This window comes from Schistocerca nitens, chromosome 7 (genome assembly GCF_023898315.1).
Source record: "Schistocerca nitens isolate TAMUIC-IGC-003100 chromosome 7, iqSchNite1.1, whole genome shotgun sequence".
NCBI lineage: Eukaryota > Metazoa > Arthropoda > Insecta > Orthoptera > Acrididae > Schistocerca > Schistocerca nitens.
Window position 1 is genome coordinate 133,924,298 of NC_064620.1, and position 26,799 is coordinate 133,951,096.

General features: G+C 43.8%; 1 pseudogene; it reads right to left on the reverse strand.

Annotated features, from left to right (window-relative positions):
• Positions 1 to 22,857: 22,857 nt before the first annotated feature.
• LOC126196024 (5S ribosomal RNA) lies at positions 22,858 to 22,975 on the reverse strand (annotated as a pseudogene).
• Positions 22,976 to 26,799: the final 3,824 nt, after the last annotated feature.

Genomic DNA, 26,799 nt, shown 5'->3' on the forward strand with positions numbered 1-26,799 from the left:
CATGAGGCATAGTGTTATAATTTACAAATTAACTTATTAACTCTTTATTACTAACTGTATGCTCGACACATTTTACAGACAGTATACAAATATACCACTGAATGTGATTGTTTTATACTTAGTTCAAGTGATGTGACGTCATAAATAATGAGATCCGTGAAAAAAGTCGCACCGTGCATGACGTTTAAATTTATTACTTTCCTGATACTAACTTCTTTCGCAATAAACTTTGCGGACAGTGTCTACATATGCTGCTGTATGTACCTACAATATTATATCGTTGTACAATATATAGTGCAGCAGAAATAACGCCATGAGCTGTGAGATGTGTGAAAACTGCGACATCGTACATGGCATCAAAATTTATTACTTTGTTGCGAATAGCTCCATTCGCAGAATGTTTTGCAGACGGTATCCACATATGCCGCAAAATGATCCTATAAAATTATATCATTGTACAACGCATAGTTACGACATCTTAAACAATAAGGACAAGGCAGGCCTTGTGTGGTAACGGCGTGGATGCACAGTTGTAAACAAATAGACCGTCAACGATGGGTTCCTCCGCTGGATTCGTATAACAGTTCACGACCATTGCAGAAGCTGACTAGATGTCTCAGTTCACACATATGTAGGAGTAATTTAATGCTCCAACGCCCTTACCGATTAAAATTTTAAAGTCTGCTAGAAAAGTCTGTCACCCAGTACACCACTGAGTCAGTTCGAGTCGTTTGCATGATAAAAAGACTACTTTTTCCATTACTTGTTCTTCTAGCACAGATTCACCTTCACTTTTTCAGCCTACCTACAAGCAGTACATTGAAAGAATTTGGCCGGTAGTCACGGGGCTTCGCGCCGAGTTTCGACAGTGCATCATGGGTAGGCAGGCATTCGGTTCTTTGTTCCCTCCGCCACGCACCATACGGTGGCTTGTGGAGTATGTATGTAGATCTAGATGTAGAAGGACTGAAATTAATTTTTGTTGATGTAGTATCAGGTAGAATGCTAAGGATAGTGTTGTCGTGCAGAACACGCTTATAACACACCATAATATTCCTTCGCCTCCCTCGCTGGACACTGAGCTAGAGACGCTGTTTGCATCGCGTTGCACCAGTGGCGGATACATGTGGGGGGCGCGCGCCCCCATCTTGTGGCGCCGCCCGCATTGTCACCCGCGCCGCCCCCACCAGTCAGCCCGTACGCTATTCGTTCGTTTCTTTCGTCAGTCGACTCGACTGAATCGAGTTATCGAGCAGTTGTACTTTCCTATGTAGCACGCCCGTCCGCATCATCGTATTTTATATGTTTCTGTCTGGCACAAAGATAGCTAACACATACCTACGAGAAAACTCGGGGCCTTTCTAGTGATCTCGTTATGTTATCCTGTAGGGAATTTGTTGGAGAAAAGTCACGAATATTCTACTGTTTTCTTATACAGAGAACCTTCGATGCGTAGCGTTGTAAATACGGACTATTTGCCGAATAGGAAGCTGGTTTACACTCAGATGCAGAAATATTAAGACTGAAGAATGAATAAATAAGAAGTCCCACTTGTAGCAAGTGCAAGTGTGAAGATTAGTCAAGAGTGAGAGTTCAAATGGTTCAAATGGCTCTGAGCCCTATCGGACTTAACTTCTGAGGTCATCAGACACCTAGAACTTAGAACTACTTAAGGGGGGTAGGACGTCAAACGGGCCGACTTCGAGAAGGAGAGGCACCACAGGACATTTTAATTTGCACTGTCTATACTTTTAAAAACAAATTCATAAAACTTTGTCAGCATGACCAGGAAGGATTCAGGATTCACACTGATAGCAGTGGAAGTTCAAAAACACGAAAAAATAATATTTTTTAAATGTGAAATTTCATAATTTTTTTCACTTGCTGGTGGTTACATTTGTTGCTAAAGGTACACTTTTCTTCATAAGTAAGAGAGATTCTTCTATGAATTTTGCAAGGCTTACAAACCATACTTACAGGTGTAGGAAACACTAGAATTTATTTAATCTATGGAAAAATGAATGGGCTGTTACGTTTTAAACTTCGTGTTTAGAGAAAACTCGAATTTTATAGTTAATTATCTCAATTTTTACCACAGTTTTAAACAGATTTGGGAAATTCTAGAATTTTATACACCTGTAAGTATGGTTTGTATGCCGTGCAAAATTCATCGAAGAATCTCTCTTACTTATGAAGAAAAGTGTACCTACAGCAACAAATGCAGCCAATACCAAGTGAAAAAATGAAATTTCACATGTAAAAAAATTTGTTTTGTTATGTTTTTGAACTTCCTCTGCTATGAGTGTGAATCCATCCTTCCTGGTCATCTTGACAAAGTTTTATGAATTTATTTGTAAAAGTATAGACAGTGTAAATTAAAATGTCCTGTGGTGCCTCTCCTGCTCCATGTCGGCCTGTTTCACGTCCTACTTCCCTTCAACCTAATTAACCTAAGGACATCACACTCATCCATGCCCGAAGCAGGATTCGAACCTGCGGCCGTAGCGGTCGCGCGGTTCCAGACTGTAGTGCCTAGAAGCGCTCGATCACTCTGGCCGGCTATTCTGAAGTATTGATAACAGTAATTCATAGTAATTTCTCATTAAAAATGTTGTTATGAGACTCGTAACAATATTTTTACTAATAACATAACAGTAGTTTCTCATACCTAACTCGTTAAACGTGTTAGGTATGGGATACTACTGATGCATTTATCTTCGGTAAAAGTTACTTTCGAGAAGATTGCTAAGAACGAATTGTTACTATATAGGCCCTCTATCGAATGCGCTAGAAAGGAATGGAATCGACAATAAAGGTTCCACACCCATAAACTGTTCAGTGACGTCATCATTGGAAAGTCTCCCTTATATACTACGTCACAGTAAATATTTGTTCAGACAAGTCTGTAAGCAGTTAATGTTCTCGAAACAACCGAGCCACATGTATAAGGGAAGCAGAGTCACTGCCAGTTTAACATCAAAACAAATGACTAAAGATACGAGGTGTTATTGGAAAGTTCTAAGAATGTATCCGCTACTGCTTACTGGTTTGGCTGGCAGATATACGCAGCGTGAGGAGTGAGTCATTGCCTTGTCCTTCAACGCCCTCTGGCAGGAAGCTGCGTTTCCTTTATTCAGTTCGTTGTGGCAGCTGGTTGAGTGCAGGTTTGTTTGTTAGGGGTTGTTGCCAGATTCTGTCTGTGTGAAAATAGACGTAAAAACGGAGCAACGAGTTCGTGTGAAATTTTGTTTTAAAACCGGGAAATCAGCTTCCTAGACTTACGAACTGTTAAAAACAGCTTTTGGAGATAATTGTATGAGCCAGTCAAATGTTTTTGTCTAGTTCAACATATTTAAAAATGGCCGCGAATCATCTGAAGATGAACCACAGTCCTTCCACCTCAAAAACGAATGAACTTAAGTTTCTATGCAGTGCAGTTAATTTTAACTCAATATCAGAACATGTGTCGAGTGTCCGCAAAATTCATTCCAAAAGTGTTGTCAAGTGACCAGAGACACTTGAAGTGTGCCAAGGTCTGATTAATTGAACTGAAAGTGACCCAGATTATTTAAGTAGGGTAATTACAGGTGACGAATCGTAGTATATGGATATGAACCTGAAACCAATGTGCAGTCTTTGCAGTGGAAGACTCCAGGTTCACCACGACCGAAAAAATCATGGCAAAGTGGGTCGAAGGTAAAGACAATGTTGGTTGCTTTTTTCGATTCTGCTGGTATTGTGCATCATGAATTTACTCCTGGAGGACAGACATTTAACCAGGAATACAAAAAGTGTGTCCTTGAGCGTTTGCGCGAAAAGGTGCGGAAGAAAAGGCCTGCATTGTGGAAAAACAGGAGTTCGGTGCTACACCATGACAATGCTCCAGGTCATCGTGCCTTGACTTTTTGACCAAATCCTAAATTCCTGTGCTTCCACAACCACCGTATTCCCCTGATTTGGCGCCTGCAGACTTCAGCCTGTTTCCTAAACTGAAATTTTCACTGAAAGGGAAGCGATTTGACTCGATTGAAAACATCCAGCCAAATATGGAGAGTGTTCTTAACACACTTCAGGAAAAAATTTCCAGTAATGTTTCCGTAAGTGGAAACACAATTGGAGACGGTGTGTTTAGTCAGAAGGGGACTATTTTGAAGGAGATGTACCACAGTAGCATGTAAGTACCACCACTGTACAATTACAAGCCCATTCTTAAAACTTTCCAATCACCCCTCGTATAGCACAAATTAAGAGTGCGGAATTTCATTCATTCTTAGCAAGTGACTTGTCCTGGCTTGGTAAGTACCTTATTCCTCATATGTTAAAAGTAAACTCAATGGCTTTACTTAAAGTAAATTCAATTTGCTCTTTCAAAAATTAAAGTAATTGCTTGCCTTTTTTCCAAATTTTGCATTACGTTATGCTGTGTTTATAGAAAGTCATTGTTTACATAACAAAGTTTCAGCTATGTTCATTTATTTAACTAGTAACTTCATTTAACTTTGTTTTCAAAATATAGAATTTCAGATTAAGTAACTGCAAACTCAGTGCTTTCTGATTCATTTATATTCTCTGAACTGTTATGTTTGGAAAAAGCATGACAACCTTCTGTTGACACGCCAGTGATTATTTGCTTAAATTTCTGTGGCATTATCTTTCTTAACATTCTGGAGATTCATTGCCCTAGTGGGCTGACGACCGCTTAATTATCCCCTTTTTAGCTAATCAGTATCTTTTTGTATAATCAGTATTTTTTGCATTAAGTACTTCGTGGTACCGTTTTCCCCCCTGTGTGGTTCGTGAACGATTGCATTATCTTCCCATTTTAAACTTATCATCAGTATTTAGATTAGATTTACAATAGATCCTTCTTGCAGAACGGTCTCTTGTACACTCTCATCCTACCAACTGGTATTATTTTCCTTCAGTAACGGTAGCCTTACTCACTGTGAAATTTCAGGCATACGTGATCACAGTCGGTTATATCGCAATCCAGTCGACCGGTTAGGAGGGGGAAGGTTACAGTACGCTCCTCGACACAGTCACGTCGATTAAATATCTGGTCGTAACTTTGAAAAGCGATAACAACTGGAACGAGCGCATAAGGACGACAGTAGGGAAAGCGATTGGTTTATTGGAAAATTTTTAGAAAAGTGTAACACATTTATAAAGGACACCTCGTAAAGGACATTAGTGTGAGCTATTCTTGAGTAATGCTCGAGTGTTTGGGATTCCCACCAAGTCGGATGAAAGGAAGACATCGAAGCAATTCAGAAGTGTGCTATTAGATTTGTTACCAGTAAGTTCGATCAACATGCCAGTATTACTCAGATTCTTCGTGAACTCAAATGTGAGACGCTGCAGCGAATATGACTTTCTTTTCGCGGGACACTACTGAGACAATTTGAGGAACCGGTATTTGAAGCTGCCTGCAGAAATATTCTACCGTCGGCAACGTACATTTAGGGTAAGGACCACGAGATAACATACGGAAAATTAGGCCTCGTATTGAGGCATATAGACAGTCGGATTTCCCTCGCTATGTTTGCGAGTAGAATGGGAAAGAAAGTTACTAGTAACGGTACAAGCTACCCTACGCCATGCATCTTAGGGTGGCTTGCAGATTATCTATGTAGATGTGGGTGAAGGAACTAATGGAAATTGTAACTGTAAGTAATTTACATAATAAAAACAGAAGAATAACTAAGGAACGAACAGCCCTAGTAAAGATAAACAATAGAGAAAAACAAGTTAGAATTCTTTAAGTCACTAGAGAAGAATCTCCATCATTTTCAAAACTAATTTAAAAATGGAGAAAACCAGTCTCCATCACAGAAACATTTGTTTCCATGACAACCGGTTTCGATGAGTTTTGACCGTCTTGAGACACTCTTAACCAATTTGTTAGGCGGTGGCGGTAAGTGTAGTGGGTGTTGTAACTCCACGAACGTGCTCAACTGCCTTCTACGTCCGTGGAGTTACATCACCCGCTACACTCACTGTCACCACTTTGTTCAAGAGGCTCAGACACCTGCAGGTACCGGAGTCTCTGTATAATAGTTTCATGGACTATTGCAGAGACGGAACCGTCGTTTGGCAAATGGACAACCAGAATGTGATTAAACGAATTACAAGAGGCTGTCCACAAGGGTCGATCTGCGGCCCCATCTTCTGGGACATAGTTATAGAACCGCTCCTACAGTTACTAGAGGAGCACATCTTGACAGATGGAGTTGTCGCTTATGCTGATGATCTACTCGTCGTCGTTTCAGCAAACAACCGTGCCCAGCTAGAAGAAAGAGCCAATGGAACACTTCGGACAATAACCCAATGGTGCACAGATAATAAATCAAACATAGCAGGAAACAAAACAACTTATACATTGCTAAATGGTATTCTGCACAGGAACCCAATAGTCAAAATCGGGGACACAAACATAAAAAGACTAGCAGTCACACGCTATCTAGGAGTATACATTGACGAACGATTGAACTTCCACGAACACATGCGAATATGCACACACAAAGCAGAAAAGATACTAGACAAATTGCTAGGCTAAATTCGGAACAATTCAGACTACCCCTGTCAGTCACACGAACATACCATTGCGCTCTCTTCGAGTCAGTAATATCCTTTGCTGCCAGTACGTGGGCGCACACATTAAATCTCTCAACCAACAGAACCATTGTACGTCGACGGCAAAGAAGTGTTCTACTTCGTCTAACAGGGGCATTCAACACAACGTCAAATGACGCACTATGTGTCGTCATGGGAATCTTCCCCATGGATATCACAGTCAGGTACCGCGCAGCAATGTACTGGCTTAGGATGGGGAGAGTAGACCAGGTTCGGCAGAACACTGGTGTACCGATTGAGACAACACGCCAACTCAGAGCATGGTGAGTGGATACCTGGAAGAGCGAGTGGGCTAACAGCGATAAGGGCCCCCCCAGGGGATCCACAACTCTTTTGTGGATACGTGCGTAGCGAGCACGGGACCCCGAGCTGATGTGGCCTTCCTTCCTTTCCGGGCTGCATACCTTCCCTTTCCGCATCCTTCCCCATCCCCCATCTTCGCTCCCCCCCCCCCCTTCACCTCTGGCTCTTTCTTTCCCTTTCTCCCCCTCTGGGGTTATGGTTTGTGCCTACGTCCGGAGACGGACGCTTGTAAATATACTACATTCTTCGCCTTCCTTGCTTGTAAGTCTTCATCCTTCCTTTGTCCTTCTCTTTTCCTTACCTCTTCTCTCTACCCTTTTCTCCGCTGCAGCGTTTGAGACCTCTCTTCTTTCGTTTCCCTTTCTCTTTCTTCCTCCCTGTGCGTGTCTGAAGGCCAACCCATGCACTTCCATGCGTAGCCGGTGACGGGGTAACGCGTAATTCCCCGCCCAGGGAGGGGTGATTACCCGAGCTGATACCTTCCGAAAGTGCCGATTGGTCCCTCCGTCCGTTTGTCGGGAGGTGTGACCTGAGGTGTGAACAATCACCTAAGGCGGGAGTGCCCTCAGAGAGGGCCCCCACAAGGGAGGAGCGCGCCATCGGAGACGCCGGTAATCATGGGGGATTCTTCCGCAATGGTTTCCTCACCTTCCACTATGTCTGCTCACAAACGTAAGTTCACTGAGTCTCAGCCACAGTCAGTTCTTCCATCGTTGCCACAGTTCCTTGTTGTTTCTCGGTCTGACGAAGGTCACGACTTCTCCACGGTCAACCCTTTCATTATTCAGAAAGGTGTCGACGCAATTGCAGGTCCAGTAAAGTCTTGTTCCAGATTACGGAATGGCACCCTGTTGTTAGAAACAGTCAGTGCCCTCCAGGCCCAAAAATTGCTGCGTACCTCACTACTACACACTTTCCCTGTCTGGGTGGAACCGCACCGTACCTTAAATTCCTCGCGTGGAGTCGTTTATACACACTCCCTCGATGGACTGTCTGACGAAGAAATTCAGCACTACCTGTCTGACCAGGGCGTAACGGCTGTTCATAGGGTTATGAAAAGGGTTGACACGAACATCGTTCCAACCCGCACTGTCTTCTTGACATTTGACAAAGTTCAACTCCCATCGAAAATCAAAGCAGGCTATGAGATAATTTCCGTTCGCCCTTATGTCCCAAACCCTACGCGCTGCTATCGGTGTCAGCGGTTCAATCACACCAGCCAGTCCTGTTCCAATCCGGCCAAATGTGCTACGTGTGGCAAGGATGCCCATGAGGGTGCTTGTCCACCTCCATCCCCTCGCTGCATCAACTGTATGGGTGACCACGCTGTTTCCTCTCGAGATTGTCCCGTTTTTAAGGACGAAAAGCTCATCCAGGAAATTAGAGTAAAGGAAAAGGTGTCGACCTTTGCTGCTCGAAAATTATTCGCCAGTCGACAGCCCACCGTGCCTCAGAAAGGAAAATACAGCGCTGTCCTTGCTTCTCATCGGCCAACAAAGGAGGCGGCCACGCAGACATTCGACCTCACCTTTAGTGCCACGGTCGTCAGATCGGCCAGCGCAAAGATCGCACGTTCAACCTCACCACTTTCGCCTGCCCACTCTCTGGCTCACCCTTCGTCGAGTTCTGCTAAATCTCGAGCCCAAAAGTCAGACACCAAGACTTTGAAAAAAGAGCATACTCGTGAAGAGTTTTTACGTACGGCAACTTCCCAACCATCGGTTCCTCCTTCCTCTAAACATCATACTTCCAAGAAGGCTACAAAGAAACCCAGTTCCTCTCCTTCTCCGCCAAGGCGTGTCCCATCTACAGCACCACCTGGCGGAAATCGCCCTCGGCCGTCTTCTGTGTTCCCGAGGCGCACTGCTGGCGGCCGATCAACCGGCCGGTCGCTGGTGGCAGGAGCTGCTCCTGACCAACCTATGGATCAGGATCTTCTGCCTTCGGCTGAATGCCATTCCATGCTGTCGGTCGCAAGCTCAGAGCAGTCGTTGAGTTGACAGCGACCTTGGTCAGATTCCTCCATTTTCTGTTCACCCTATGTCCATTATCCACTGGAATATCCGCGGTATTCGAGCCAATCGGGATGAATTGTCGATCCTCTTACAATCCTACTCGCCGGTCATCTTCTGTCTTCATGAAACAAAGCTGCGTCCCCATGACCACTTTGTTCTCCCTCATTTTCAGTCCGTCCGATATGATTTCCCCTCTGTTGAAGGCACTCCAGCACATGGAGGACTCATGATTCTTCTCCATGAAACTCTCCATTATCACCCAATCCATTTAAACACCTCCTTCCAAGCTGTCGCCGTCCGTCTTTCCCTTTCCGGATACACGTTCTCTCTTTGTACTGTATACATTCCATCGTCCACACCAATGGCACGAGCTGATCTCCTTCATCTTCTTGGTCAGCTTCCACCCCCATATTTGCTGGTTGGGGACTTCAATGCCCACCACCCGCTTTGGGCATCTCCACATCCTTGTCCACGTGGCTCACTATTGCTAGACGTCTTCCACCAAGCGGATCTAGTTTGCCTCAACACTGGGGTCCCTACATTTTTGTCTGCCGCCACGACAAATTTATCTTATTTGGACCTTGCAGTCGGTACTGTTCCGCTAGCTCGGCGCTTCGAATGGTTCGCCCTTGATGATACACACTCGAGTGACCACTTTCCATGTGTCCTTAGACTGCAGCCTCAACTGCCCTACATGCGCCCGCGACGCTGGAAGTTTGCCCAAGCCGATTGGACACTTTTTTCGTCTCTAGAGACATTCGATGACCGTCACTTTCCCAGCGTCGACGATGAGGTCACACATATTACCGACGTTATTCTTACAGCTGCGGAACATTCAATACCACGCACCTCCGAATTGCCCCGGCGCCCCCCAGTTCCTTGGTGGAACGAGGCATGCCGTGATGCACTACGTGAGCGGCGACGTGCTCTCCGAGTTTTCCGCCACCATCCTACTTTGGCCAACTGTATCCGCTATAAGCAGCTCCGAGCGCGATGCCGTCGTGTCATCCGCGATAGCAAGAAGGCCAGCTGGAAATTCTTTATTAGCTCATTTAACACCTTCACTCCCTCCTCGGAAGTTTGGAGTCGGCTTCGACGGTTCTCAGGCGCGCGTAGTTTCTCCCCGGTCTCTGGGCTCACTGTCGCGCATGACACATTAGTGGACCCCGTCGCAATTTCTAACTCGTTGGGTCAGCACTTTGCTGAGATTTCGAGCTCTTCAAATTACCCGACAGCGTTTCTCCCGAAGAAACGTGCAGCGGAAGTGCGACCTCTTGCTTTCTCCTCTCAAAATCGCGAAAGCTACAATATTGTTTTCTCCATGCGGGAACTCCAACATGCACTCTCTTCTTCTCGCTCCTCCGCCACAGGACCGGATGGTATCCACGTCCAAATGTTGCTACATTTATCAACACATAGTCTGCGTTACCTCCTTCGCCTTTATAATCGAATTTGGACCGACAGTACTTTTCCCAGACGATGGCGGGAAGCTATCGTCGTTCCTGTTCCGAAACCTGGAAAGGACAAGCATCTCCCCTCTAGCTATCGCCCCATTTCTCTCACGAGTAGTGTCTGTAAGGTTTTGGAGCGTATGGTGAATTACCGTTTAGCGTGGTGGCTGGAATCCCGCAGTCTTTTAACACCTGCCCAATGCGGATTCCGAAAGCATCGTTCTGCAGTTGACCATCTTGTTGCTCTCTCCACTTATATCATGAACAATTTTCTCCGGAAACGCCAAACAGTAGCAATATTTTTTGATCTGGAGAGAGCATACGATACCTGTTGGAGGACAGGCATCCTCCGCACACTGTTCTCTTGGGGCTTTCGAGGTCGGCTGCCCCTTTTTCTTCGCGAATTTATGGCAGAGCGCACATTTAGGGTGCGGGTGAACACTACTCTCTCCCGTACTTTCTCCCAAGAAAACGGGGTACCCCAGGGCTCCGTGCTGAGTGTTGTACTGTTTGCCATTGCCATCAATCCAATTATGGATTGTCTCCTTCCTGATGTCTCGGGCTCCCTCTTTGTGGACGATTTTGCGATCTACTACAGCTCTCAACGGACCAGCCTTCTTGAACGACGTCTTCAAGGATGTCTCGATCGCCTCCACTCTTGGAGCATCGACACCGGCTTCCGTTTTTCTCCCAGTAAGACCGTTTGCGTTAATTTTTGGCGACGTAAGGAGTTTCTTCCGCCCTCCTTACATCTAGGTCCTGTCGACCTTCCGTTTTCCAACGTCGCTAAATTCTTGGGTCTTATGTTTGACGGAAAACTGTGCTGGTCCTCCCACGTTTCCTATCTTTCGGCTCGCTGTCTGCGATCCCTTAACACCCTCCGTGTCCTGAATGGTACCTCCTGGGGAGCGGACCGAGTGGTCCTTCTCCGCCTCTATCGCGCCTTAGTGCGCTCGAAATTGGACTATGGAAGCATAGTCTACTCCTCTGCTCGGCCGTCTATTCTTCGGCGTCTCGACTCTATCCACCACCGTGGATTACGTTTAGTGTCTGGAGCTTTTTACACCAGCCCTGTGGAAAGCCTTTATGCTGAGACTGCTGAGCCTCCGCTGTCCAATCGGCGAGCAGTCCTTCTGAGTCGTTATGCTAGTCATTTGTCTTCCATGCCTGCTAATCCAGCCCATGACCTTTTTTTCGACGCCTCCTTTGATGTAGGGTATGCAGGCCGCCACTCCTCCCTACTACCACCGGGAGTCCGCTTCCGTCAACTACTCCATTCTCTTTCCTTCCGCTTTCCTAAAACCTGCTTGACAACTTGGGGTACAGCACCGCCTTGGCTCCGCCCACGGATCTGCCTGCTCCGTGACCTTTGTCGATTTCCCAAGGATGGTGCCCCTTCACTTGTTTATCGTCGGGCATTTGCTGCTCTATGTGCACAAATGACGGACGCCACATTTATTTACACCGACGGCTCGAAAACATCGTTAGGTGTAGGGAGTGCCTATATTGTTGGCGACACCCCAAATCACTTTCGGCTTCCCGACCAGTGTTCGGTTTATACTGCGGAGCTTTACGCTGTTCTCCAGGCTGTCCACTACATCCGCCGCCATCAGCGGATACAGTACGTTATCTGCTCAGATTCTCTCAGCTCTCTCCTCAGTCTCCACGCTCTTTATCCTGTGCACCCTCTGGTTCACCGGATTCAGGACTGTCTGCGATTGCTCCACCTGGGGGGCGTCTTGGTGGCGTTCCTCTGGCTCCCGGGACACGTTGGTATCTGTGGAAATGAGGCGGCCGATATTGCAGCCAAGGCTGCAGTCTCACTTCCTCGGCCAGCTATTCAATCGCTTCCCTTCGCCGATCTACGGAGCGTTCTATGTCTTCGTGTTGTTCATTTATGGGACACGCATTGGTCGACACTTACCCATAATAAATTGCGGGACGTGAAAGCTCTTCCTTGTGCTTGGACATCTTCCTCCCGAACGCGTCGTCGGGAGGAGGTAATTTTAACTAGACTCCGGATAGGGCACTGTCTTTTTAGCCATAGACATCTTTTAAGCGGCGATCCTCCCCCACTATGTCCCCACTGCTCTCAGCTGTGGACGGTAAGACACCTTTTAATTGAGTGCCCCTATTTTAATCCGTTACGCTCCCGTCTACAGCTATCGCCTGATATATCGTCGATTTTAGCAGATGACACGCGCTTCTCAAGTTTATTAGTGCCAGTGAAATGACGTCAGTCATTTGAAGCTTTTTTGGGGACAACCAATCCCTTTCTGTAGTGGATTTTTAAGCCTTCCTTCTGCTTTTAGTTTCTCCAATTTTATGACTTTCGTTCTCATTGCTGCTGGTTTTAAATTTCGGTTTTTTACTGTTTCCTAAGTCACGGACCGGGCGCTAATGACCATAGAAGTTTTGCGCCCCAAAACCAAAACAAAAAAAAAAAAAGCGATAAAGGCCGCCGTTTATACAACTTCTTCCCTGACATCCGGGAAAGACTAAAACTAAAACATATCGATCCCAGCCGCGGTATGGTACATTTCATCACAGGACATGACCCTTATCCCATGCACCTGTACCGCGTGAGTCTGCAGCAGACTAATAGATGCACAAGCGGGGAAGAAGGTTCCCCTGAACACACTGTCTTCTTCTGCGGACATCGCACGAACACGAGACACACAGTACACATAAATCGCCTGAACACACAGAACGAACTACATGCCATAATACGCGACCCGGAAAGGTGGACTGAACTCAACAAACTAACTGACGAAATCTCGAAGATCCAACAAACAGAATACTTGCGCAACAGACCCTACCGAAGGCAAGTCGGTCCAAGCAGACATCATGATGCCCAGGGGGACACAGACATGATTAGCACCACGAGTGATGAAGAAGAAACAGATACAGACCAGGGCACCATCACAGATATTGAAGCGTCCAGCGCGGATGATCCGTAGTGTCAACCAAGTCCACTTCAAAGAACACTCTGGAGCAACCGACAAGACGTGCACAAGTCACACACAACCCTAAAAAGAGATTGGATCTTTATGTAAATATGTAAATAGTTAACAGTAGAGGGTGTTGTGTGCTGTCCTTAGGTTAGTTAAGTTTAAGTAGTTCTTAGTTCTAGGGGACTGATGACCATAGATGTTAAGTCCCATAGTGCTCAGAGCCATTTGAACCAGTTAACAGTACCTCCATGTCTAATAAGAGCTTAAAGCTACGTACCTCTTCAAGGGACCTACGCCTTCTGTTAAGAGGCAGTGCACAGTCCTGATGAAGGATCTTAATTGTGGTCCCTCTCTTTTGAGGGGATACCTATGGTACGTCGGGGAAAACCGCTGTGTTGCTGGCGGGGCCGGAAGGTGCTAACTGCCACACCACGTATCATTATAAGTCTCATTGGCTCAGCATGAATTGTTTGTACAACCAACCTACACAGCTTTTACCTCAACCTCCACTACACTAATAACTTCTGATCTGAAGCTTAAAGTTAGGCACCTCTTCAAGGGACCTACACCTCCTGGTAAGAGGCGGCGCACGGCGTGTATGGAAGGATCTTAATTGTGGTGCCTCTCTTTTGAGCCCAACCCGACGGATACCTATGGTAGATCGGGGAAAACCACCGTTCAGGTCTTGTTGTCGGCGAGGCTGGGAGGTGCTTGTGCCTGATGTACTCTACGCCGTTAGCATCATTACCTTTATGACTTTTACCACAAGTACCCTTTCATTAGCAACTTTGAGCCACGCACAAAATCAGTTACCTCTCCATTGTATATCGTAAATAGTTCAGCAGGCTGGACATGTAGGTCTTAGTCTTAGTTTCTAGCTTTCACGTGCCCTAATCTCTTCTAGTTAAGTTAGTTTTTAGGATGTTAGATGTTAAAGGCATGGTGAGTGATGACGAGCGTCTTGAGGGTCATTCCAAGACCCGGGCCGCCACACACATCTAGGTGACGGGCAATATTGTACCTATCTCTTCTCTATTCAATTATCTTCCTTCCGTCTTTCTAAATATTTAATTTCGTTTTGTTTATTAATATCTCACTTGATTTTGTATTAGTTATAAGTTTTTCTAATGCTGTATAAAAAAAAAGAGCCTCCACGTGGCGGGACATAGGCAACAGTGTGAGTGGGGACGGGAGCCGGGGTGGTGTTACTTCCAGTCACACCGGACCCTGGACCCAGTCACAGCGGCTAAGTGGCAACACACGACCCACCATAAGAAATTAGATGGTGGGTCATAAGAAATGAGCAGCTAGTGAAAAGAAAAGAAAAAGTGTCACCGCCTACCACCATGGTTAAGAGTGTCTGAGGACGGTCAAAAATTCATTGGTTGTCATTGAAGAAAATGTTTCCGTGGTCGAGACTGCGTCCATTTTTGAAGTACTTTTAGCCAGACAGCTGTTTCTCCACGAGAAATGTTCTCAAAAATTACCCGTTCCAAATCTCTATAGAACAAGCAGCAAATGACTGCAAAGAATAACAGCAGGTGCAAAAGGTAGCGAACCAGTTGCAATGTAGCAAGTTCCATGTACCTCTTAACATGGTCTGGTATTTTATGAGATTGATTTTGCTGACGTCATAAGCCCTTGATTTTAGGGGACTTAACTTTTATATATGGACGTACAGACAGTTGGCGACACATTTCATGTAGAGATAGATTTAGTGACTGATAGCTAATGTGAAGTTTCTTTGTCCTTCTATGGAAGAAAGGTTTAAATCTGTTGAAACTATGGTAAAGGGTTAATTGAAAACCACCATTTATTGCAATTGGTTGGCGGTCTATTACACCTGCTGATCTATAACCATTGCTGTAGTGTAGCCATGTTCCATGTATTGTAGTACAGAATAATACTATTCTCAAGTGTGCAGCCAGATCATAACAAACATTTTGACATAATATTTCCATGGCCAGTCCATCCACTGTCTTCAGGTGAGAACACTCTTTGCTCATTTCTCCGGAACTGATTCAAGTCGTGAACGGCGACACTTTTATATGCCACGAAAGACGAACAGCAATTGTACCAGAAATTGTCACTGCTGCCCCCTATCGAAAGTGAAGCTACACTACCCCAGTTGTTAAAGCTGGCAGGAATCATAAATCACTATCGGTTACCGCTATCAATACATGCTGCTGGAAGAGTCAACGACTCTTCAGATGAAACTGGGTTCCAAATTTTAGTAAAAGCGTAAATCTTGTCTCTGTCTGCAAAGTTATCTCTCAGTTTAATTTCAACTGATTCTTTTGAAATGTATCTCAATAGTAAGACACAGTGTAAGGTGTCCGGATCTTACAGACCTTATAAGAACTTCATCCATAACGACAGGACGATACAGTATGACATCCTCAGAAAATAATAGTTATATTATGTGGACCAAAGGCATTTACAGTTAATCTCATGTGGCGAAAACTAACAAAACAATATCTACCATGATATGGACTAGCATGAACAAACAAGTTAAAGTGAAACACATTTTGGAGACAAACTGAGCAGGTGGTTAATTATATCGTAAAAATCACATTTAGCAAGAGAACGGCGAGCTTAAGTGCAGAAAGGGATAAGGCTAGAATAATACATTATTCCTTTTAACGTAAATAAGACCGGGACCAACGGTAAGTGTCTACACATCATTAACAGGGCTAGGCTGTGACCCAGCAAGAAAAATAAAAATGTTTATTCAACGCTAGCGAGCTGGTGATTGGCTGAAGCCGTACCTGGCGACACAGACACGATGCAGTGGGAGGATCCCCATTGTGCAAAAGCATTTTGAGACGTAAAAATATCTATCTCTCTCTCTTCTCACAACAGACCGCATAAATGTGTGGAAGTGAAAGAGGGCATTGAGAGCTGCATGTATCGAGGTGACAGATGGCAAAGCAGTAGTTAATTAATTCTGTAGGAATTTTTGTGGGCAAAGAAATTGTGCATTTCGCTCCAGCCCACAGTGAGTGTGCAATAGTCATTGTTTCGACTAGGGAAAGATTAACTTGTATGGAGCACAGGAAAGTTGGGACTGAGTGAATTTAGTCAAGGCGAGAGTAAGGAATTAGCATTTCAGATCCAGCATCGAAACAATGCTGTTGCAGATGCCACTTGGTAAAGTACCATCACGTTTTAGGCCACAGTAAATGTTGAGTCTTGATTTTGCTCACTCCAACTTGCATACACTTTGACAACTGAGTGCGTGAAAGTTTTTCATTGGTTCAAAAAGTAAATTTATTCTCCACCAACTCAGTGTATTGACCAGCTACAACAACACAGATTTAAATGAGCTGATGACGATTTTTAATATTCATTCTTTCCTGTGATTAGAAATTTTCATTTGGAGAGATAATAATTTTAATAATTGTCATTTCAATATGTCCAAGACTTATATATTTTGTTATTGAGTGTCAAAAGTAATTGAACATGATTGTTTAACAGTTGATTAATTATATGTAGAAAAAAAGGGAATAGCTGTGTTGCCTTTCTAGAATAGATCCCAAACTTTCACTTTTATTAATTCATGCATTCTAGGTAAGTGACAGCAGAATTTCTAATTATTTTGGTTATGATCTGCACCTGACATTAGCTGTCTTACAGAGCCAGGGTCATATTTACTCAGAATGTCTGTTTGACACCCTGGGCTTGAGAAAACAGTTCAGATGTTTCGTCCATTTGTGTGCTAAGTGGTAAGCTAAGTTTGCACATATTAGTACACTCACTGTGCAGATACAAAGGTTGGGCGTACAATGACAGGAAGTTATTTGTGCCCCAAAATACAACTTTTTGGGTCGCTTGGTGAGGCAGCTTTCACCACTGGTGAAGCTGTACCTCCACTTCGGTGGGTATTGCGGCAGTGATGAGATCAGCCACAGGTGTTGTTAGTCTTCCGTAGCGTATAAAAAAGTTCCTGTTCACGGAATGAGTCAGTTATGCAGAGATTAGGGAACAGCGTTCTCACCTCAATTTGGTGGCCAGATGGAGTGCAGGGTTTACTGTGTCTAGTTGACTGCATGATGCGGGTCTAGGGCCAACAAGAATATCGTCAGATAACATGCTGGGAAAGTCAATGTTTACTCAAATGTAAAATAATAAAAATTTAAAATTCGTTAAAGCTTCTTCAAAATTTTCTGTATATTAATCGCATTTAACAAAAAAATTTTGCACAGAGAGATGAGCAGTTTCGGTAGTTTAACTTCCATCTTCGATCACATGTAGTATCATAACGCACCCACAGTGTGCAAAACTGTTGCATTGTCCATAACATTATTGTTTTAAATCTTGAGGTAAGAGACATTATATGGCAAATTTTCAAAAAACAGTTTTAAGGAGTTTTATAGAAAGTTTTTGATTTTTTTATAATTTCGCTTTTAATTATCTGGTTATGATTCCTTTCTCGTATTATGATACTGTCATATACTCAAGTCTACATATTACAAAATAGATTCGCGTTTTGTGACTCAGGATCGACGGAAGCTGTTTATGATAGATGGAGTCTTGTGCCATACTGGGACTCGAACCAAGATTTCCCACTTATTGCAAGGGATCGCCTTGACCACTTTGGCTGTCTGAGCACGTCTCCAGGATCGACGCAAACTGCCATATTTCATGGAATCCACAACCCTTATGCTGGCTCATTTAGTAATTCCTGCACACGGAGAGACAGATATCTGATAGTCATTTTAGAACGTCTAGGCAGGGACACCTCAATAATGGTTACAACGTCGGTTTTTATACAGTGTTCGTATAGTGGATGCCTGAAGGACATTGGAATGTGAACATACAGATACTGTGTAAAGAATGTTGCGTGGGTTGCAAAATAAACAAAACAACAATACGTATGCTTAGCTTAGCGATTGACATTCAGTTCCAAGAAGTGTGTGTGTGTGTGTGTGTGTGTGTGTGTGTGTGTGCGCGCGTGTGTGTCAATTCCTAAGGGACCAAATTACTGACGTCATCGGTCCCTAGACTTACACACTACTGAAACTAACTTATGCTAGGAACAACACACACACACCCATGCCCGACTAGGACCTCCGACGGGAGAGGCCGCGCAATCCGTGACATGGCGCCCTAGACCACGTGGCCACTGCGCGCGAGTTCCAAGAAGTAAAGACACGCGAATATTAATAGAAAATTATCAAAAACGGTGTTGTACAACAATGAATCAGAAGAAATTTTAGTAAATAAGATTAAACAACCACAAATCAAGTATTTAGGTAGAGAGATTACTGAAAATCGAAGAAGTAGAAAAGGTACAAAGAAATTAGGGAAGCAAAGGTAACTTCTGAGAATAAAAGAGAAATATATTGTTCAAAAATCGGTTGATAGCTTTATCTGAAGCGCAGCTGTTTAAGTCTGTGTGGTGTTGTCTTGAAGATATGTATTGAAGATAATATGATCGGATGTAGTCACTATCCAGGAAGTATTTCAAAGAAATGGTGAGGAAATAACAATAATAAAAGAGTGGAAGGAACATGCCATACCTTGTAAAGATTGTAGAGGAGGCAATACAAGGAATGATGAGCGAGGAAGACCCAGGTCCGCAGCTCGTGGTCGTGCGGTAGCGTTCTCGCTTCCCACGCCCGGGTTCCCGGGTTCGATTCCCGGCGGGGTCAGGGATTTTCTCTGCCTCGTGATGACTGGGTGTTGTGTGATGTCCTTAGGTTAGTTAGGTTTAAGTAGTTCTAAGTTCTAGGGGACTGTTGAACATAGACGTTAAGTCCCATAGTGCTCAGAGCCATTTGAACCATTTTGAGGAAGACCCAGACTGAACACATGTAAAAAATACGTTTATAACGTGTTGAAGAAGCCGCGAAAATTACTGCTTCCCCTGCCTTTACGATGAATGGCACCGCAGTGCGTGTAAATAATCAAGTGTAAAACAATAAGAGGGCTTAATTTTATACACGAAATTCTCGCTTCCCCATTATAATCCCTTCCTGGAAATTTATTTGCAATCCAAAATTTACTTTTTCATTATTTTTATGCAACATATTTAGCATTATTACAGTGTAAGTAACGGAAAAATTCGAAATAGAAAAGGCTTCAGCACGATGACTCAACCACATGACCACCGAGCAGCGTTCTGCAACCTTTCTGCAACGTCAGCTGTTGGCCGGAAACTAATCTCGCATATATGCCTCATGTAGACCCGCATAAAGAGTGCTGTTGCTTCTAAAGGCTTGGCCATCTGAAGCTGGCGCTTCTGTCACTTTCATTTCTGGTGCAACCTGCATAAACCTTAAGTACTGACGAAATGGGCTATAGGGAGTAACCTCGTCATCTCAGAGTAGCACTTGCAACCTGCGACCTCAATTATTTCCTGGATGTATTCCAATCTCCACCTTCCTCTACCGTTTTTGTCTTCTTCAGCTCCCTCTGCTACCATTGAAGTCATTCCGTAATGTATTAACAGATGTCCTATTATCTTGTCCCTTCTCCTTGTCAGTATTTTCCGTATATTCCATTCCTCTCCGATTCTGCACGGAACCGCTTCATTTCTTACGTTACCAGTCACCGAGCGAGGTGGCGCAGTTGTTAAGTATCACACTGGACTCGTATTTGGGAGAACGACGCTTCGAAACCGCGTCCGGCCATACTGATTTAGGTTTTCCGTAATTTCCCTAAATCGGTTCAGGCAAATGCCGGGACGGCTCCTTTGAAAGAGCAAGGCCGTCTGCCTTCCCCATCCTTCCCTACCCCGACTGAACCGATAATCTCGCTCACTGGCCCTCTCCCCCAAATCAATCAACCAGCCAAACTTACCAGTCCATCTAAGTTTCAACCTTTCGCCTGTAACACCACATCTAAAATGCTTCGATTCGCCTCTGTTCCGGTTTTCCTACAGTCCATGTTTCACCACCATACGATGCTGTGCTCCAAATGTACATTCTCAGAAATTTCTTCCCCAAATCAAGGCCTATGTTTGATACCAATAGACTTCTTTTGGCCAGGAATGCCGTTTTTGCGAGTGCCCGTCTACTTTTGATGTCGTCCTTACTCCGTCCGTCATTATTTTGCTGCCTTGGCAGAAGAAAATCTAAACTTCATCTACTTCGTGACTATCAATCCTGATGTTAAGTTTCTTGCTTTTCTCATTTCTGCTACTTCTCATTACTTTCGTCTTTCTTCGATATACTCTCAATCAATATTCCGTACTAATTAGATTGTTCATTCTATTCAGCAGATCATGTAATTCATCTTCACTTTCACTGAGGATAGCAATGTCATCAGCGGATAGTATTAATGATATACTATCACCTCGAATTTCAATTCCATTCTGGAACCTTTATTTATTTCACTCATTGCACCTACGATATATAGATTGAACAGTAGGGGCGAAAGACTACATCCCTGTCTAGTACCATTTTTAATCCGAGCTGGTTAACAAATCCAGTGAACGTGTCTTGATTTCTCTTTAGTCTTTCTTCCATTATCAACCGCAACGTCAGAATTGCCTTCACCTAAAGTTAAACTGATAGGCATCTAACACATCCTCACAGCCAAACTGATAGTCATCTAACACATCTTCAATTTTCTTTTCCACTTTCCTTTATTTTCTTTTCAGTTACTTGGATGTATTAGCTGCTAACCTGATTCTGCGATAATTCTCGCACTTGGCAGCTCTTTCAGTCTTCACAACTGTATGGATGATATTTTTCCGAAAGTCAGAGGGTATCTCACCATGTTCATAGATTTTGCTCACCAACGTAAACAGTCGTTTTGTTGCCACGTCCCCTAATGATTTTAGTAAGGAATGTTACCTATCCCATCTGCCTCATTTGATCTGAGGTCTTCTAAAGCTGTTTTAACTTCTGATTCCAATACTGGATCCTCTGTATTTCTATATAAACTCTTGTTTCTTTTCTATGACATCAGACAAATCGTCCCCCTCATACAGGCCTTTAATGTACCTTTTCCGACCATCCGCTCTCCCCTAGTGTGATGTAATCTGGAGGAATATAGCATTGGTTGCTACAGCCGGAGATGCTACAACGGTAGGTATTGGAAGTTCTTCCTAGGATCCATTATTTATACTCTCTACTTGGTCTTGAGGTTAATGCCTAAGACATCAGTCACATGTCGCATACTGAGTGTGGCCTACATTATCTGGAACGGCCCCAAGCGGCTGTGAACCGGAGCGGGTCATGCATTGCAGCTGTCCGCAGCGGCTTATAGGCGCTGTGGATCACCTAAGCCGCGATAGCTGCCGGGGCAATTAATCCGGAGACGGGTCTGGATGCAATAGCGGGCGGCGTGTTATCTGGGCCGCGCCGGCGTGTCTGGTCCCGGGGACTCGACTGCGTCCGGTAGGCACCAGTCGGCAGTCGCCACCACACATGCACGCCGCCAGCTGGAGGGCGCTTAACGTCCGCCAGATTAAGGGCTACTGGGAGAGAGCGAGGCAAAAGGGTGAGTAGGGAGGGGAAGGGTGGGAGGGAGGGAGGGAGGGAGTGGGGACTGCTCGCGCTCGATATCTGCAACTGGGTCAGACGGCCGCTGGATCCGCGCCACAAGTGCCTGCTCGGCGAAATAGGCGCGCCAGTGGCGGCGCAGATCCTCGCCGGCTGCCCTAAACTAGCGCGCTAAGTCACCAGCATGGCCGGCACTGAGGAAAAAAAAATTAAATAATCAGAACTCTCTGACTTCCTAGCCTCTAACACAATCTGTAATTACAGTTTAAAACGTGGCTATTACTCAGAAACCGTATACTAGTTTCACAATAGGATTATACAGCCAACCGGTTGTAAACTACCGTTTGGTGCATTGACCTAGGTTTCGACCCCTACTAAGGACGTCTTCGTCAAGATGAAATTTTGATAAACCGTAAAATTACATTCCGAAAAAAGTATGGTCCGAATTTAGAGCAGCCATGCTCAAGACAAAAATAAAGTAAAACGTTCCAGCCTTTGCCATGTGTTCCTAGTTAGGAAGAACATCCGACAAGGGTGTCCGACCCTGGTAGCTGAGAGGTCAGCGCGACAGAATGTCAGTCCTAAGGGCCTGGGTTCGACTCACAGCTGGGTCGGAGATTTTGTCTGCTCAGGGGCTGGGTGTTGTGTTGTCCTAATCATAATCATTTCATCCCCATCGACGCGAAAGTCGCCGAAGTGGCATCAAATCGAAAGAATTGCATCCGGCGAACGTCTACTCGGCGAGAGGCCCTAGTCAGAAGACATTTATTTATTTATTTCTGATAGGGATAAACGACGGCTGCAATGAAAAATTCAGTGTAAAGGATGTTACTTACAGAAGAAGAAGCACTCCGTCTTCAGGCCACAAGTGGCCCATCGCGACCATCCGACCGCCGTGTCATTCTCAGATGAGGATGCGGATAGGAGGGGCGTGTGGTCAGCACACCGCTCTCCCGGTCGTTATGATGGTTTTCTTTGACCGCAGCCTCTACTATTCGGTCGAGTAGCTCCTCAGTTGGCATCACGAAGCTGAGTGCACCCCGAAAAATGGCAACAGCACATGGCGGCCCGGATGGTCACCCATCCAAGTGCCGACCACGCCCGGCAGCGATTAACTTCGGTGATCTCACGGGAACCGGTGTATCCACTGCGCCAAGGCCGTTGCCAAAGGGTGTTACTTACAACACCGTTAAAAAGCCATCATACGTATCACATCAGATGTTGTTTCTAACTAGGCACTCGTGGCAGAGCCTTGCAAGTTTATAATGCTAATGGTGCGTTAAAGAACTTTCAAATTCCCTGATAACCGAACTTCTCGTCCTGTCGCAGGGAAGCCAAGTATAACGCAACCGCGGAATGTTAAACGCCAAAAATGACATAAACCTTCTGTATAGCGTTACCCTTTGGGAGGAATTTTGAAATTGTCCGTGTGTTTACCTAATGGACAGAGGGTATCGAACCTGAATTTCGTACTATAGCAATTAGAAGAAAGCAGAAAGACTTTAATTTTGTAAGAAAAGAAAGCAATAAAGTTCCCTTAAATGAAACAATAAACGGTCGCCAACCTAATTTGGCATAATACCGCGAAAACATTATTTTCAATGGATTTAAATATATCCTTTGCAAAAGGGACTTTCATAAATTCCGCCTTAGTCAAGTGCCATGAACACACACAACTACCAGGCGAAATGCACAATGGATAGCAATAGCTATTAATAGCATAGATTAGCAATCACAAAAATGTAAAAGAGACTTTGCTCCTGTTAATTATAATTTCTAACTCAACCATTAATTTATTCAGCACAAAATGTTCTCAAAGGCCTCATGAGATTAAGCGCACCTGACAAGAGTTCAAGTTTGACTAACACATACACATCACAAATGCAATAAATTAACACTGTGCTAAGACATTTTATTTTCTCTCTATAGTGGAAATAATCCAGATTTCATTAACAAGAACCATATTCAAATTAACTTTCTCCTACTAGCAAAGGTTAAAGTGGGGGCCCCCTTAAACTGTCCGTTCCTTTATAAGCAATTATGCACACGTTTCAGAAACATTATTTATCTTTCAATGCTTTGTAGCAATATACACTGACAATACTCTTAATTAACTTCAGAAATACATTCAAGGTATAGTAAAGTTTCAAATAGGTTTAGCATTATGTGCCTTTTTCATTACTTGAGAAGCAAGTGATTTTAACTATCAGTATTTATACTCTTTAGTAATAAATTTTGGCACAATCTAAACTTTGGCACAATCAGCGTAGCAGCAACTGAAAGTAAAATAACGCTTTTTAAGGAGTCGGAAATAACGTGCCTCTCTTTTTATCTGTGAAACAAATGATTTAAGTAGGAACTTTTATGTGCTTTGAAACTGAAATTTAGGCTCATTTAAATAGAAACAAGTTAGTGTTCTTTCGTAAACAGGATACTCGTTCTTAAACACGTTTAGGAAAGGATCCTACTTGGTATCATGAAGAGGACAGTTTCAAATTTCAAACACGAATTCGGCAACACTTGAATTTTCTTGCAAAAGCACACACAGGTTTACAGGATCACACTGGTGTACATATTTGATCTCTAAAGTTGATGAAGCAGTGGCGCAATAGTGGTGGCAATCACGTGGCGGCTATCTGGTCTCACTTCTAGCGGATTTATGCTCTATTTAATTCTTCTTGGCAACGTATTAGTCATTTTTAGAGCCATCCCAAATGCGGGAGCACCATTTTAAAGCCGGAACCACATCCGAGGCCATTCCATCATAAATTCGGTTTCTCAATGCCTCACTTGGCACCTGCGGTGTTGACTGCAGAACTGCTGGCCACTGACTGACCGAATAACTCCCTCTCTTGCCGCCCAGATTGACCGCCACTTCCACCTTTTCTCGCGCGCCAAGACCCTTCCGTAGCAGAGGGGGTTCCCTACGTCTTTTCTATTTCACAATACAAGATCCGTAAGTATGAACCAGTTTTCAACATACAATTTTGTCTTTACAAACAGACATATTTTATAATATTACATTATTTAAACACACCGTTAAGTATTTACAAAGTATACATCACAAATTTCCATTTCCCTCCAACAATTCAAAGATCTTAGCTCATACAGAATAAAGACTTCATAATAAAATTACACTGTACTAATTACTCACAATCATAATGGTGTTACAAGTTTCATTTTATTTTTGACTTGAGCAAAGCTGCTCTAACCTCGGACCACTGCTTTTTCGTAATGTCATTTTACGGTTTATCAAAATTTCATTCTGATGAAGACACTCTTAGGTGTCGCACCTTAGGTCGTTTACCAAACAGTAATTTGTAACCGGTTAGCTGTATAATCCTATGTTGAATCTGTAATTAACGAAGTTTCATTCTGACGCCCTAATGAATACCATATGCAAAGGGACGTACCATGTATTTCTACGTGAAAGTACGAATTCAAAAGCATTTCACAGTACATTTTCGATCACAATGTGCCCAGCAAGTTTCTGAGTGATGGGCTACCCCACCGTGGTTCAAATGTTATTTTTGGTTTTTAAAATTATTATCAATACTTTAAATAATAATTTTAAAATTATTAGAAAGGTTGGTCAGAAGCCGATCTTGAGGTAGATATAGCGAGCGAGGCAGTACTTCTCTGATTTCCTGATAGATTAAAGAAAGGCAAATCGCCGGCCGGAGTGGCCGAGCGCTTCTAGGCGCTCCAGTCTGGAACCGCGCGACCGCTACGGTCGCAGGTTCGAATCCTGCCTCGGACATGGATGTGTGTGATGTTCTTAGGTTAGTTAGGTTTAAATAGTTCTAAGTTCTAGGGGACTGATGACTTCAGAAGTTAAGTCTCATAGTGCTCAGAGCCATTTGAATCATTTGAAAGGCAAATCGTTGTTTCTAGAGTTTGTAGATTTAGATGAAACTTCTGACAAAACTCGAGTGTACTCTTTGAAATTCAGAAGGTTGCAGAAAAAAAGTACAAATAGCGGAATTTGATTTATATCTTGTACGGTATGTGAAAGGCAGTCAATAGCTGAGAAGAGAGTGCGACAAGCTTCTACCAAATCCCAGATCTTATTCAGTCTCTAAACTGAGCAAGCATTAAGGAAAATCAAGGAGAAATTTGTAGGGCGAACTAAGGTTCAAAGAGAAGAAATAAAAACTGTGAGGCTTGTCGACGGCATCATAAGTGTGGCAGAAACGGCCAAGGACTTGGAAGGCCAGTTAAACGGAGTGGGTACTTGAAATGGTACAGAGCTAGAATCTGGGACTGATATGGGGCAGAGCATAAAAAAATAATTCTTTTAATATATTCATATACCACGGGGGCCAAATTTAACGTCAACAAACATGAGCAGTACTTATCTGCCACAAAGGCTAACTTAACTTTAACAGTTACGAACCTGCGTGATCTTGGCAAAGGCGAAGTAAAGGCTTCAACTGATCCCATTGTCCCAGCCAATGAACGTAGTCGTTACTGCACATTACGTACAACGACAATTGAAGCAGAAGTGAAACAGAAACTCATTGATTACTTTACGAGAGTAAACGATTGTAGCGATGAAAACTGCAATATAAAGGATGTTACTTGCAACACCATCAAAAAAGCCATCATGCGTATTAGATCAAAATCTACTGCACACCATTACATCACAGTCCAAATAATGAAGCTTATTGTTGGTCCACTATTGCCCACGGTAGCAGGTATATTCAACCACCTAACCACAAGCATTTTCTATGAGGCCTGGAAACAAGTACTAATTAATGACAGTATTAACTCTGTTACTTCGTTGTGAGTGTACTAGACACACACTGTCAGTTCAGACAGTTAGGTCATTTTAATACAATATTAATATCAAAATTTTTATTTCTTAGCAACTTTGATTTAACAGATAATGTATGTGTGAAACCCTAGTCTTACGTGTGAGGGGGCCTGTTAGCCCTAATCAGATCAAGTTAGGTAAATTAAAAAAATTAAATAAGTGAAATTACGTTAA